Source organism: Lactuca saligna, chromosome 3, assembly GCF_052625555.1.
Source record: "Lactuca saligna cultivar CGN05327 chromosome 3, ASM5262555v1, whole genome shotgun sequence".
NCBI classification, from domain to species: Eukaryota; Viridiplantae; Streptophyta; class Magnoliopsida; order Asterales; family Asteraceae; genus Lactuca; species Lactuca saligna.
The window spans coordinates 14,878,511-14,892,132 of record NC_136419.1 but is presented as its reverse complement, the minus strand read 5'-3'; the positions used below and the strand labels follow the sequence as shown (position 1 = coordinate 14,892,132).

The following is a 13,622-nucleotide window of genomic DNA, read 5'->3' as shown; positions in this document are numbered from 1 at the left end:
AATATTTTTTATATATATAAAATAATTTTTCAGGAGTACTGTTCGCCACCTCATGTTACTAGCAAATCTCGGACGTACATGTTACAATCACTGATTACAAAAAAAAATCTGATCAAATTATCATTTGGGCTTTAATGAATTTGACATTATTACATTAATCAAACAATGGGCCCAAAGTAAACCCGAAATCATGAGACCATCCAAGAGTTGAACTTGAAGCGCCTCTTGAACGATATTTATTTTTTATTTTATATTTTACAAAATGTGGAACTCGAAAACAATTGTCTTTTTTTTTAGGATATTAAATGGAATCGAAGTTTTTCCTTGATAAATTAACTGACTCGTGTAAATTATACCTCTTATCCTAAAAAATCTTACCAATATTTTCGGAATATTTTTGGCTAACGATTATTTATTTTGCACTCTTAAACTTATTTTGATTAACAACAATGATATGTATTTAATATCCTTAAATATTAGCAAAAGAGAAATCGGATTACATCATCTTCAACGACCAAAACCTTTGATTGACTTTCCTTTATAGTTTTCCACCCTATAATCAATTTGATGATATCATCTAAAAGAAATTCTAAACTCCTTTTGAAAAATGCGTACGCGAATCTTAACCCTATTTCATAACCTCTCCATAATTTACAAATTTGGATTGCATTAGTAACCTAAAATCACACAAACCTTAACCTTATTTTGGCTCCACCATTGCAACGTGACACCTACGATGTCTTCTCTGCCGACAAACTTTGTACACCATCAACCATCGTCAAACAACATCTCTTCTATCTCTCTCCTTTCTCTTTTGAGTCTCTGGCATCCATTAGTTACGAGAACCCTCCGTACGCTGTCAATTGACTCGGTTTCTAGCAAGAAACTGCAATATAAACGGTAGGTAAGCTTCACAATGTTCCCTTTTAGCACAAGGTCATCTCCTTGACAGTGCTCCCAATCGTAATCCGTGGCTAATCCTTAAGATTAACTACATTTTTTGATTTTAGTGCAGGATTTGGAGTTTCTGTTTAAATCGTGGCGGAGTTTGCAAACCTGCAATTGCAATTCTGAAGTTATTTGGAGCAAACAGATATTTTAAATTACTCTTAAGTGCTCAAAAAATTCTTTTGATCATTAATAACCTAAAAAATTGTTTTTTCCTTGTCTGTGTCAAAGAGTAAGTGGAAGTATTATACACGACTACCTATGGATACCATAAGATCGTGACAAAAATCAAGACTATATATAACATGGTCACCGCCTTTAGTCTTAGGTTTATTTTTCTATTTTTCATTTTGATTTCTATTTAATTCGTTAATTTTTATTGAACTAGAATAAAGCATTGTTTGTGATGTGAAAATGTCATTAAGGGACAAGGAAAAGTTTAAAAGACACATTTTTAAAGTGATTTTATTAATATGCCCACTAATTGTTTGGTAAAATGCATCACTTACAAATGTTTCTTCTCATCTTCATATCAATGCCACAAAAGAAAATTTTAACTTGCTTGTTTTGATCTTTATATTTTAGTTTATTTTCATAAATTTATTGAATGATGTAGGAACAAAGCTAAAAGAAGTTGGTAAGTCTGCATTAACAAAATATTTCTACCGAATAACTCAATTGTCATATGAAGAACATCTCGATCAAGAAAATGCTTCAGCATACAAGAGATCATTGTTAAGTCCTCTACAACAAACTTAAGAAGTGAATAACTTCTAAAAGATAACTACAAAGAATTATATAATCAAAATGCATAATCTTGATTATGCACGTGTTTTTGGCTATTGGATAATTAATTTGTACATGATTATGTGGGATATTGCATTTGTCATTTTACAAAATTTAGATTGGTAAATCCTGGAGCATATGTGGGTTTCATGTCTGTTCTTTGCCGTCATTGCTATATTGGCACTACATGATTGGATGTTGGCTATTGCATTCGTCTCCATTGTTTTTGGAGATTGATAAGTTAGTGTAAACAAGAGGAGGGGGGGGGGGGGGGGGGGGGATGGAAATTAATAGAAGGATAATACTCTCCTTATTAATAGATCTCAACAAATGAAACAATGATGTTTTGACAAGCTTTATATACAAGCTCTTACTTGAACTTGTAACTATAATGTCTTTAATTTTACTTGAACTGGCACCAATTTATTGTTCATGACAACTTTATTTCTTAGACATTTTTGTACATTTTCTTGAATTAGGCAGTCCAAATAGATATTCTTTGTGTTACGAATTAGGTTACTAATATCACTTTTTTGACTTTTGCAGAAGTCCAATACCTCCCCAGTTTGACAATCACATAGGGTAAAAGAATGTCACACTCATCCTCTTTTACTTATAAAAAGTGTCTAGTTTGGTTTGATGCAAAAAGAATGGTCGGGGCCTTACTTCCAATTAATATTGGGATCAAGACGAGTTAGCTCTTTTTTTTTCATTGTTTGTCATTTTCAAGATTTAAAATTGGTTTTTCTGATTTGGTCATATTTCTTTTTCATCTATGAAGGTGCTTGTTGGTGAGACTGAACGGGTGAAATATTTGTCTCCATCAGAATGACAAAAGGTATTTATGATGAAATTATACTTTCATCCTAATTTATAATTTTTCCAAATCTAGGTTTAAGATGATTCATTTGATGGGAATATAAGTAAATTGTTTGTTTGATACCATGCCTTAGAGGGCAACCCGTTTGGATCTTATTTTTCTTTGATGGATACAGTTGTAGGGCATGATACGAAAAGTGATCTTAAAATGTTGAAATTTATAGGAAATCACTAAAAAGGGTTTATAGAACCTAATCTCTAATTAGCCAAAACAGATTTGTCAAGAAGTTTAATACATTCATAGGATTATGGAATCCTGCTTACACGTTAAATGTTTTTGCTTTATTTATTTATTTTTTGTTTTTTGAATTCTTGGTATTAAAATCAAGTATGTATAAACAATGAAAATTTTTTAGTCATCAAGAAATGTGAACATAGGACAAGTAAAGTTTGTTATGTAGGAAGGACGTATGGAATCATAGGACAAGTAAACATTTAATCTTTGTTTGCTTAAAACCGGTGATATTTATGCATATTTACTTGCATTTGTTCAAAATTTCTTTCGTTCTTAATTCCAGGTATGGGTTATGGATACTCCATTTATAATATCTCCAAAGATAAGTTTTGAATTTGGTGTTTTACTTCTTGGTGGTTTATGGCATTGAAGCACATGATAGTCTCAACGTTCAAAAGAAGTAGTTATGTGTTCAGCATAAGTATCATGAACGAATGAAGCTTGAAAAGCTCTTAATGGAGTCATTGTCTAAAATTTATAAATAATAGCATCGTACTTAAAGATATTTTTTTACCAAAAATCTCACTTTTCAACCGAATATTGGTTGCGTATTCTTTTTAATATCGTAGAAGTGGGGAAAACTGCTTATGTCCTACCAAAAGTATTAAATTCCTCTCTTGCAATATTTGATGAGTATTTATGTATCTTATTACTATCATTACATTTGTTTTTCATATTATTGAACGACTCCTTTTATGCATTTTAAACGATTGTTGGCATAAATAATATCTACCATTGATAAAAGCTCACATACAAAATAATTGGCAAGTATCGTTTTTTGCTCCAAAACGAGAAGTCTAATAGCATCATTGTAAAGCCCTAATTCTCACATGTTGATTTAAATGGAAGTTTATTTGGTTTTAAGATCTACTCGACGAGTTGGTTGCCCTAATCATCGAGTGCCAGCGGGGTGGGATTGCGTGTTTAGTGGCCTACTCGTCGATTCCATGAAGAACTCACGAGTAGGAACCGGCAGAAGAAACCCTAGATCCCGGGGTTTTGCACCCTATTTAAGGAAGCATAAGCCTCCTTTGGCCTCTTTATAGTCCTTGAGAGCTCAGAAAACCCTAATTCGTGTGGTGCTTCATCCCTGTGTGTCTTAAGCTTTGGAAAGGAGGTTTTTGGAAAGGAAGAACTTGGAGGGAAAGAGTCTAGAAGCAAGGAAGGTGTGGGAATCAGAAATCTACCTCAGTTAGCATCATTTGGAGGTATCAAGTCATCACCTTTACTTCATTTTCCTTCTAGACCTCATATGGTTGAGATGTAGGGTTTTTATGGTTTGATTGAGATGATAGTGTGGGACATGAGCTAGAGCTGAAGTTGTAACTTCAGATCTGGACCCTCCTTGGGTTCTAGAGTCATAAAGCTCCAAGCTTGGTCATGTATGAAGCCCCTTGAGTATGAACCCCCCCTATTGTGAGCTTGAATTTGACATTAAGAGCCTTTTTAGCCATGCATGCACGTAAAGTTTGCAACTTTACGTGAAATGCATGCCTTAAAAGCTTGGATCTGTAATTTGGAGCCAATGCATGGCTTAAAAGAGTCTGTATGGCTTAAGGATTGAAGGAACTCGACGAGTCGCAAGGTCGACTCGGCGAATCATATGAAGATAGACCTAGACCCGACGAGTTGGATGAACAACTCGGTGGGTCCGATGAAGATTGCCATAGAACTCGACGAGTTGTATGAACAACTCGACGAGTCGGTTGATGGATCCCCAATTTATGTATGCGTGTGTAACCGTCAAGTTCAAAGAAGTAAACTCGATGAATGGCCTTAGAGTTCAAGCGTAAACCAATGGAAATCGACGAGTCACTCCGTGACTAGGCGAGTGGGCAAGTACTTTAAGGAACTCGGTGAGTAGCCGAGGGTACTCGGCGAGTTAGGGTCAACATGGACTGTTGACCTTGACTGATGACCTTGATTTTGACCAGGGTTTTATTAGTTGGCTTTTGGGGTACCTTGAAAGGTTGGGAACTGATGGGTATAATTATATTATGGTATTAGGTGTTGGAGTTTTTGACAGTGATCCAAGAGTTGGAGTTCATCTACCGAGTCGACATCTGCAAGTTGAGTTATCCTCACTATATGAATAGGGTCTACAGCACCAAGTTCGGTGCTTAAGTTGTTGTTGTTATGGTGTGCTACATGTAGTTATGATTTGTTAAATCGGAATCAGGATAGACAATATATTATGCTCTTATGATCCATAGGGATTGGTATGTTAGTGACCTACTAGGTCGGTGCTCTAGTTACGAGAAAATTCTATGATTGATAATCAGTGAGATAAATATGTTTGATGTTTGTATATGATAGTATATGATTGTTATGCACACTTGGTTATTTTGCTTGTTGGTTGGGTTGAGACGGTTCGGCTTTGTGCTGAAGGCCAACATACCCTATGAGCAGTCCGGGGAGACTGTAGGCCCACATGGTGGTCCAATCATGCCGAAGGCTTGGGATATGATCAGATAAACTGTAGGCCCTGTAGAGCGGTTCAGTCAGGCCAATGGCCCAGTATGCATGTTATTGATTGTCTATTACTGATATGGTGTTATCAGGGTGGTATTGGTATTTTGGGGGTAGCTCACTAAGCCCTCGGGCTTACAGTTTTCAGTTTATTATTTCAGGTACTTCAGGAGATCATGGCAAGGCGAAGGCGTGACCGTATCGCTCCTCATCCTTTTGATCTAGCTATTGGGACACTCTGATGAGTAATGATTTGAAAATAATTTTTAAACAAATACTATTTGGTTTTATTTATGATTGAAAAGGTTTAAATTTGGCGTAAAATTTTGTATGTGACAAGTTGGTATCAGAGCCTTGGTTTGAGTGAATTGGAGGAACGCTCGTGTGAATCCAGTCTCAAATCAAGGGAAGTTTCGGAATAAATACTAAAATGGTTTTCAAAATAAAGGATGGAGGATGCAGAGGGTACGATCAGCCGGAGCCTGTAAGTAAACCCCAAAATACCGTACAGTTATTTGATATTATGATATGATAGAACAGCATGCTAGTGCTAGGCTAGGACCTTAGTGTAGGATTGGATATTCGAAAGTCTATCGGGTCCCACGTTATGTGTGGCTAGTATACACTAGTGCTACAGGGTTGGTGAAAGTTTCTTGAATGTGTGAGCTGTGAGACCAGTTGCGAGATAGTCGATATTCCCCTAGGAGGGAGGGTTGAGCGCATAATATGTTGATGATAGTGTTATGGCGTTGTGGTGATACTTGAGACAAATATGGGTAGGTGGAAGGTAGTATGGGCCCGTACTACTAAAAGCACATGACCCATACGCGTAGCAAGGAAGTCACAAATCCTAGGGTTTTGGGAATTGGTCTCCCGATATTATGTCATTTATCTGACGTCTTGGTTATATTTTTCAGTGTGGTGGTGACGAGACATTTTACTACTAGATCCGGATCAGGGTCAGGATCTGGATCAGGATCGAGGGACTGAGGGTCAGAATTGCCGGTAGCACCTGAGCTCGTGGTACAGATAGGGACAGAGGATTTGGATGCCAGGATCCGGGAGATTCTGCTCGACAAGCTTGTTGCGGCGTTCCGAGCGCAACTGCCAGAGATGTTTGGGTCGATTAAGACCATGATGGATGAGTACTTTGATGAGTGGCATGCAGCTCTAGCAGAGACAACTGTCGCTGCAACCACATCGGCTGTAACAGCGGCAAGGGTTGGAGGAGGAGCCGGCAGGGCTTTCCAATATCAGGAATTCGATAACACGAAGCCCCGACGTTTGATGGTACGTAGGATGCAATCAAGGCTATGAGGTAGTTATCTGACGTGGAGGGATGTTTCTTCACGTGTTCATGTCCATCTGAGCAGAAGGTCAGGTGTTACCTGAACCTGTTGAGGCTTGGGGCAAAGAATTGGTGGAGATTGATGACAGGGTCGTACACTGATGATCAGCGAGCTGCTGTTACATGGGAGCAGTTCCAGAATATGTTCCGCACCCGCTACGTTCCACATGTTGAGCAGGAGCGGCTTGCTCAGGAGTTTTTAACATTGAGGCAAGATGGGGAGTCAGTGATGGAGATCACTCGTATGTTCACAGAGAGGGCTATGTTTTGCCTGGATTTTGCTTCAGAGTAGTCTCAGATGACTCGTTATCTGAGTATGCACAAGACGAATATTCGACAGTTTGTTGCTACGCAACGTTGTGAGACTCTTTTGGATCTTCAGGAAGCCGCGAGGCGGTGTGAGTTGGAGATAGAGTTGCAGTTGAAGCAACAACGTTAGGTTCCAGCACAATCTCAGCCGGCACCTAAGCGGTCCAAGACCGCTGATACTCGGACCGAGGGTCAGCAGAGTCGCACTTGTGGAAAGTGTGGCAGGGGTCATTCTAGGGTTTGTCGAGCATGAGGTGGTTTCCACAAATGTGGCAAGGAGGGGAACTATGTTAGGGACTATCGCAAGTCCTCCCCTCCAGCAGATATGAGGATTTGTTACCATTATCATCAAGTTGGTCACGTGAAGACCAACTGTCCGCAGCTCGCCTCCAAGCCAGCGTAGGGATCCACATCGGCTACTTTGAGGATTGGGGATGGGAGACCAGTCAAGGTGGAGCCTCCAAAGGCTCAGGGGCGCGCCTTCCAACTCACGGCCTAGGAGGCCATGGCAGCATCGGATGTGGTTGTTGGTATGTTTCTATTTTATGTTTCAGTTATTATATATGAGGTATGATTATCAGTTGTACCTATGATTAGGTACGTTTTTAGTAAAATCTTTGCCTGCTTTGGTTTTATTCAACTCGAGGCGAGTCGGTCGTTTGTGTCTCATACTCTTAGTAGAGAATTCAGTGTGTCGGTAGATGAGCTAGAGTGTCCGTTGCGAGTTTCGATAGCCAACGAACACGAGGTTTCTGCTTCATCGGTCTACCGGGGATGCAGATTGGAGATTTTTGGGGTATCCTTCCCGATTGATTTTATTCCCATGGGGGAAGTATGTGTGATCGTAGGGATGGATTGGCTCAGTTGGTTTGGCGTCATGATCGACTGTGAGGGACAGCGAGTGGTAGTTCGAACCCCAAGTTGGGGAGAGCTGGTGGTGTATGGTGAGGGCACCAAAGTGGGAGCAAGGCTTTGTTCAGCCGCCAGAGCTCGGCAGTTCATTCAGCACGGTGTGCCGGTTATCTAGCAGATGTGATGGATACACAGATTGGGGATCATGCTTCAGTTTCAGAGGTTCCAGTGGTTAGAGAGTTTTATGATGTGTTTCCAGAGGAGTTACCTGCAGTGCCTCCGGTGAGGCAGGTAGAGTTCAGGATTGATCTAGTGTCGGGTGCGGCCCCTATCGCTAAGGCGATGTACCATCTAGCACCGCAGAGATGTAGGAGTTGGTATCTCAGTTGTAGGAGCTGTTGGGTAAGCAGTTTATTCGACCAAGTAGTTCTCCTTGGGGAGCACTGATCCTCTTTGTCAGGAAAAAGGACGGTTCGTACAGGATGTGCATTGGCTATAGGGAGTTGAACAAGTTAATGGTGAAGAACCGTTATCCACTCCCGAGGATAAATGATCTTTTCGATAAGCTGTAGGGTGCATCTTGGTTTTCCAAGATCGATTTGAGATCCGGATATCACCAGGTCAGAGTGAGGGAGGAAGACGTGGAGAAGACCGCGTTTCGAACACGTTATGGTCATTACTAGTTCGTGGTGATGCCGTTTGGGCTCACCAACGCGCCAGCAATGTTCATGGATTTGATCAACCGAATCTGCAGACCCATACTCGATCGTTCAGTCATTGTGTTCATAGATTATATCTTGGTGTATTCCAAGACTCGAGAGCAACACGAGGAGCACCTCAGGGAGTTGCTGGAGGTTCTGCATCGAGAACGGTTGTATGCCAAGTTCTCGAAGTATGAGTTTTGGTTACGAAAGGTCTAGTTCCTCGGACATCTCATTAAACAGGAGGGGATTTTGGTCGACCCAACCAAAGTCAAGGCGGTCATGCAGTGGGAGATTCTGAAATCTCCCTCAGACATCAGGAGTTTCTTGAGATTAGTTGGGTACTACCGGAGATTTACTCGAGATTTCTCCAAGATTGCACTACCCTCACTCATCTAACGATGAAGGGGGTGGATTTCCGGTGGGTCCCTGATCAGCAGAGGGCGTTTGAGACCCTCCAATGGTGTTTATGTGAGTCGCCAGTGTTGACGCTTCCTGAGGGGGTTGAGGATTTTGTAGTATTTCGTGATGCATCCATCACAGGCTTGGGGGCAGTCCTCATGCAGAGGGGACGAGTGATAGCCTATGCATCACAGCAACTGAAGCCGCATGAAACAAGATATCCTACGCACGATCTCAAGTTGGGAGCGGTGGTATTCACTTTTGATATTTGGAGGTATTATTTGTACGAGGTCTGTTGCACTATATACACGGATCACAAGAGTTTGAGACACATCATGGATCAATCGAAACCGAACATGATGGATCGCAGGTGGCTGGATGTTGTCAAGGACTATGATTGTGAGATCCTTTACCACCTTGGTAAAGCGAATGTGGTTACGGACGCATTGAGCCGCAAGTGAGCTGGGTCTTCTACCCCGGCAAGGTGTATGGGGATAGCGGTGGATTCCCCGCTTGTGAGCTTGATTAGGGATGCTCAAGTTGAGGGTATAAGACCAGAGAGCCGGAAGTAGGAGAGGATTAAGGGCGAGAGCCCCCAGTTTATTCAAGATAGGCGCGAATTATTAACCCGACCCAGTCGGGTTGGATTTCGATGGCCGGAGGGGTCCGACAAATAGTGATGGAGGAGTCTCATAAGTCTCACTTTTCTATACACCGTGGGCCACCAAGATGTACCGTGACCTGATTTTGAGTTATTGGTGGCCCAGTATGAAGGAAAAAATCACTTGGTTTGTTGAGAGGTGCGTGAGTTGTAGGATGGTCAAGGCCGAGCATCAGAGGCCGAATGGTAAGCTGTAGCCTCTGGAGATTCCCATTTGGAAATGGGAGCAAATCACGATGGACTTCATTACGAAGTTGCTGAGGACGGTGAAGGGATTCGATGCTATATGGGTCATCATGGATCGGTTGACCAAGAGTGCCCATTTCTAGGCCATAATGGAGAGTTCGTCGGCTGAGATATTGGCCAACATGTACGTCAGCGGGATTGTCTCTTGCCATGGAGGTCCGGGTTTCATTGTTTCCAATCAGGATGTTAGGTTTACTTCCCATTTTTTGCAGAAGTTCCAAGAGGAACTGGGTACACGCCTGCACTTTAGTACAACATTCCATCCGCAGACCGATGGACAGAGTGAGCGAACCATTCAGAGCCTCGAAAATATGTTAAGGGCGTGTGTTATTGACTTTGGTGGGAGTTGGGATTCTTACCTACCGCTTGAAGAGTTCGCCTACAACAACAACTATCATTCCAGTATTGGCTCCCCACCGTTTGAGTTGTTGTATGGTCGAAGATGTTGAACCCCAATTTGTTGGGGTGAGGTTGGACACAGAGTTATGGGTCGGACGTAGGTAGTCTTGTAGACTACCGAAAAGATCCAGTAGATCAGACAGCGGCTGCAGACCGCTCAGAGTCAGCAAAAGAGTTACACTGATAGACTCCGATCGGATTTGGAGTTCCAGGTTGGTGACACGGTACTTCTGAAGGTCTCTCCCTGGAAAGGTGTGATCCGTTTCAGGAAGAGGGAAAAATTGGGTCCCCACTATATCGGTCTATTCAGGATCATTTCCAGGGTTGGCAAAGTGGCTTATAGGCTAGAGCTACCGGAGGAGCTCAGCCGAATTCACAACACGTTCCATGTTTCGCAATTGCGAAAGTGCATTATGGACCAGGAGGCGGTAGTATCGCTGGATGATATTCAGGTCGATGAGCGCCTGAATTATGTGGAGAGGCCTGTAGCCATCTTGGAGAAGAAGAAGAAGATTTTACAGAACAAAGAAATACCTTTGGTGAAGGTGCAGTGGGAACATCGGAGGGGATCCGAGTGGACATGGGAGCAGGAGGCGGAAATACACGAGAATTACCCAACATTGTTTACTCCAGCAGACTTCGAGGGCGAAGTCTAGTTCAAGTGGGGGAGAATTTTAATGCCCTGATTCTCAGGTATTGATTTAAATAAAAGTTTATTTGGTTTTAATATCTACTCGACGAGTTGGTTGCCCTACTCGTCGAGTACCATCGGGGTGGGATTGCGTGTTTAGTGACCTACTCGTCGAGTCCATGAAGAACTCACGAGTAAGAGCCGGCAGAAGAAACCCTAGATCCCGGGGTTTTGCACCCTATTTAAGGAAGCATAAGCCTCCTTTGGCCTCTTTATAGTCCTTGAGAGCTCAGAAAACCCTAATTCGTGTGGTGCTTCATCCCTGTGTGTCTTAAGCTTTGGAAAGGAGGTTTTTGGAAAGGAAGAACTTGGAGGGCAAGAGTCTAGAAGCAAGGAAGGCGTGGGAATCAGAAATCTACCTCAGTTAGCATCATTTGGAGGTATCAAGTTATCACATTTACTTCATTTTCCTCCTAGACCTCATATGGTTGAGATTTAGGGTTTTTATGGTTTGATTGAGATGATAGTGTGTGACATGAGCTATATCTGAAGTTGTAACTTCATATTTGGACCCTCCTTGGGTTCTAGAGTCATAAAGCTCCGAGTTTGGTCATGTATGAAGCCCCTTGAGTATGAACCCCCCCCCCCCCATTGCGAGCTTGAATTTGAAATTAAGAGCCTTTTTAGCCATGCATGCACTCATGCACGTAAAGTTTGCAACTTTATGTGAAATGCATGCCTTAGAATCTTGGATCTGTAATTTGGAGCCACTGCATGACTTAAAAGAGTCTGTATGGATTAAGGACTGAAGGAACTCGACGAGTCGCAAGGTTAACTCGGCGAGTCATATAAAGATAGGCCTGGACCTGACGAGTTGGATGAAAAACTCGGCAAGTCCGATGAAGATTGCCATAGAACTCGACGAGTTGTATGAACAATTTGGCGAGTCGTTTGATGGTTCCCCAATTTATGTATGCGTGTGTAACCGTCAAGTTGCGAGAAGGAAACTCAGCGTGTGGCCTTAGAGTTCAATCGTAAACCAGCGAAACTCGACGAGTCACTCCGTGACTCGGCGAGTGGGCAAGTACTTCAAGGAACTCGGTGAGTAGCCAAGGGTACTCGGCGAGTTAGGGTCAACATGGACTGTTGAACTTGACTGATGACTTTGATTTTGACCATGGTTTGATTAGTTGGCTTTTGGGGTACCTTGAAAGGTTAGGAACTTATAGGTATAATTATCTTATGGTAATAGGTGGTGCAGTTTTTTACAGTGATCCGAGAGTTGGAGTTCATCTACCGAGTCGACATCTGCAAAGTGAGTTATCCTCACTATATCAATAGGGTCTACGGCACCAAGGTCAGCCCTTAAGTTGTTAATGTTATAGTGTGCTACATGTGGTTATGATCTGTTAAATCGGAATCAGGATAGACAGTATATTATGCTCCTACGATCCGTAGGGATTGGTATGTTAGTGACCTGCTAGGTCGGCGCTCTAGTTACGAGAAATTTCTATGATTGATAATCAGTGAGATAAATATGTTTGATGTTTGTATATGTTAGTATATGATAGTTATCTGCACTTGGTTATTTGCTTGTTGGTTAGGTTGTGGCAGTCTTGCTTTGTGCTGAAGGCCAACATACCCTATGAGCGGTCCGGGGATTTTGTAAGGCCACATAGGGGTCTAGTAATGCCGAAGGCTCGGGATAGGATCAGATAGACTGTAGGCCCTGCAGGGCGGTCCAGTCAGGCCAATGGCCCAATATGCATATTATTGATTATATGTTACTGATATGGTGTTATCATGGTGGTATTGGTATTTTGGGGGTAACTCACTAAGCCCTCGGGCTTACAGTTTTCAGTTTATTGTTTCAGGTACTTCAGGAGATCATGGCAAGGCGAAGGCGTGACCATACCGCTCCTTCTCCTTTTGATCTAGTTATTAGGACACTCTGATGAATAATGATTTGAAAACATGTTGTAAACAAATACTATTTGGTTTTATTTATGATTGACAAATTTTAAATTTGGCGTAAAATTTTTGATGTGACAATCGTTCATCTCTAATATAATAATAATGTGTTAAATGTTATAAATGGTCAAAGAATCGTTTGAATTACCTACACACAATAACATCATGCTTATGTTTATTGTGTATAACATACTAATTTCATGTTTTCTAGTTATATTATGGTGCTTTCAGTTCTTTTCTTAATAACACATCGAAATTTGAAAGTTCATCCCAATTATAACATTGTACTCTGATTTTTTTTCTTTATCTCATGTAAATTTGACTACTTTTCCCCTTAGGGAACTAAAATAATGATATAAAAGTTAACTTACCAATAATATTTTACGAAAAATAGATTAATTTATACATCTGGTCCCTGAGTTTATGATATGTTCACTTTTAGTCCCCACAAAAAATTCTCATGCAGTTTGGTCTTAATTCGAGATTTTTATAACATATAGTATCCACGTTTCAATTGAAATGGCTGTACTTTTGGACCAAAACTGCAAAATAAGAAATGTACTTAAAGACCAAAAGGAGTCTTTTACATGGGATATGGACAACAAATGTTACAAGAAACTCAAATAAGCACTAAAAATGCAGGAGGAAAACCAAAATTTATATAATCAACTTTACTCAGGGACCAAAACACGTTAAACACATTGGGTAGATTTTTTTAGTCAAATATCTTATTTTTGTGTATGAGCGGTTCATTTTGATTTTTCTGACCAATTCTCCTTATCTTT

The 13,622-nt window shown here is 41.1% G+C and overlaps 1 long non-coding RNA gene across 8 annotated transcripts; it reads left to right on the top strand.

The window, feature by feature from the left end:
- The first annotated feature begins 594 nt into the window (after window positions 1-594).
- LOC145034546 (uncharacterized) lies at window positions 595-5,059 on the top strand. Of its 8 annotated transcripts, XR_013678101.1 has the most exons (7): window positions 595-900; window positions 1,016-1,276; window positions 1,565-1,682; window positions 2,281-2,427; window positions 2,516-2,572; window positions 3,132-4,056; window positions 4,856-5,059. It is a non-coding gene; the product is annotated as an uncharacterized LOC145034546 (long non-coding RNA). The 8 variants fall into 8 exon arrangements; XR_013678104.1 differs by lacking the exon at window positions 1,565-1,682 and having other exon boundaries at window positions 2,281-2,316; XR_013678103.1 differs by lacking the exon at window positions 1,565-1,682.
- Window positions 5,060-13,622: the final 8,563 nt, after the last annotated feature.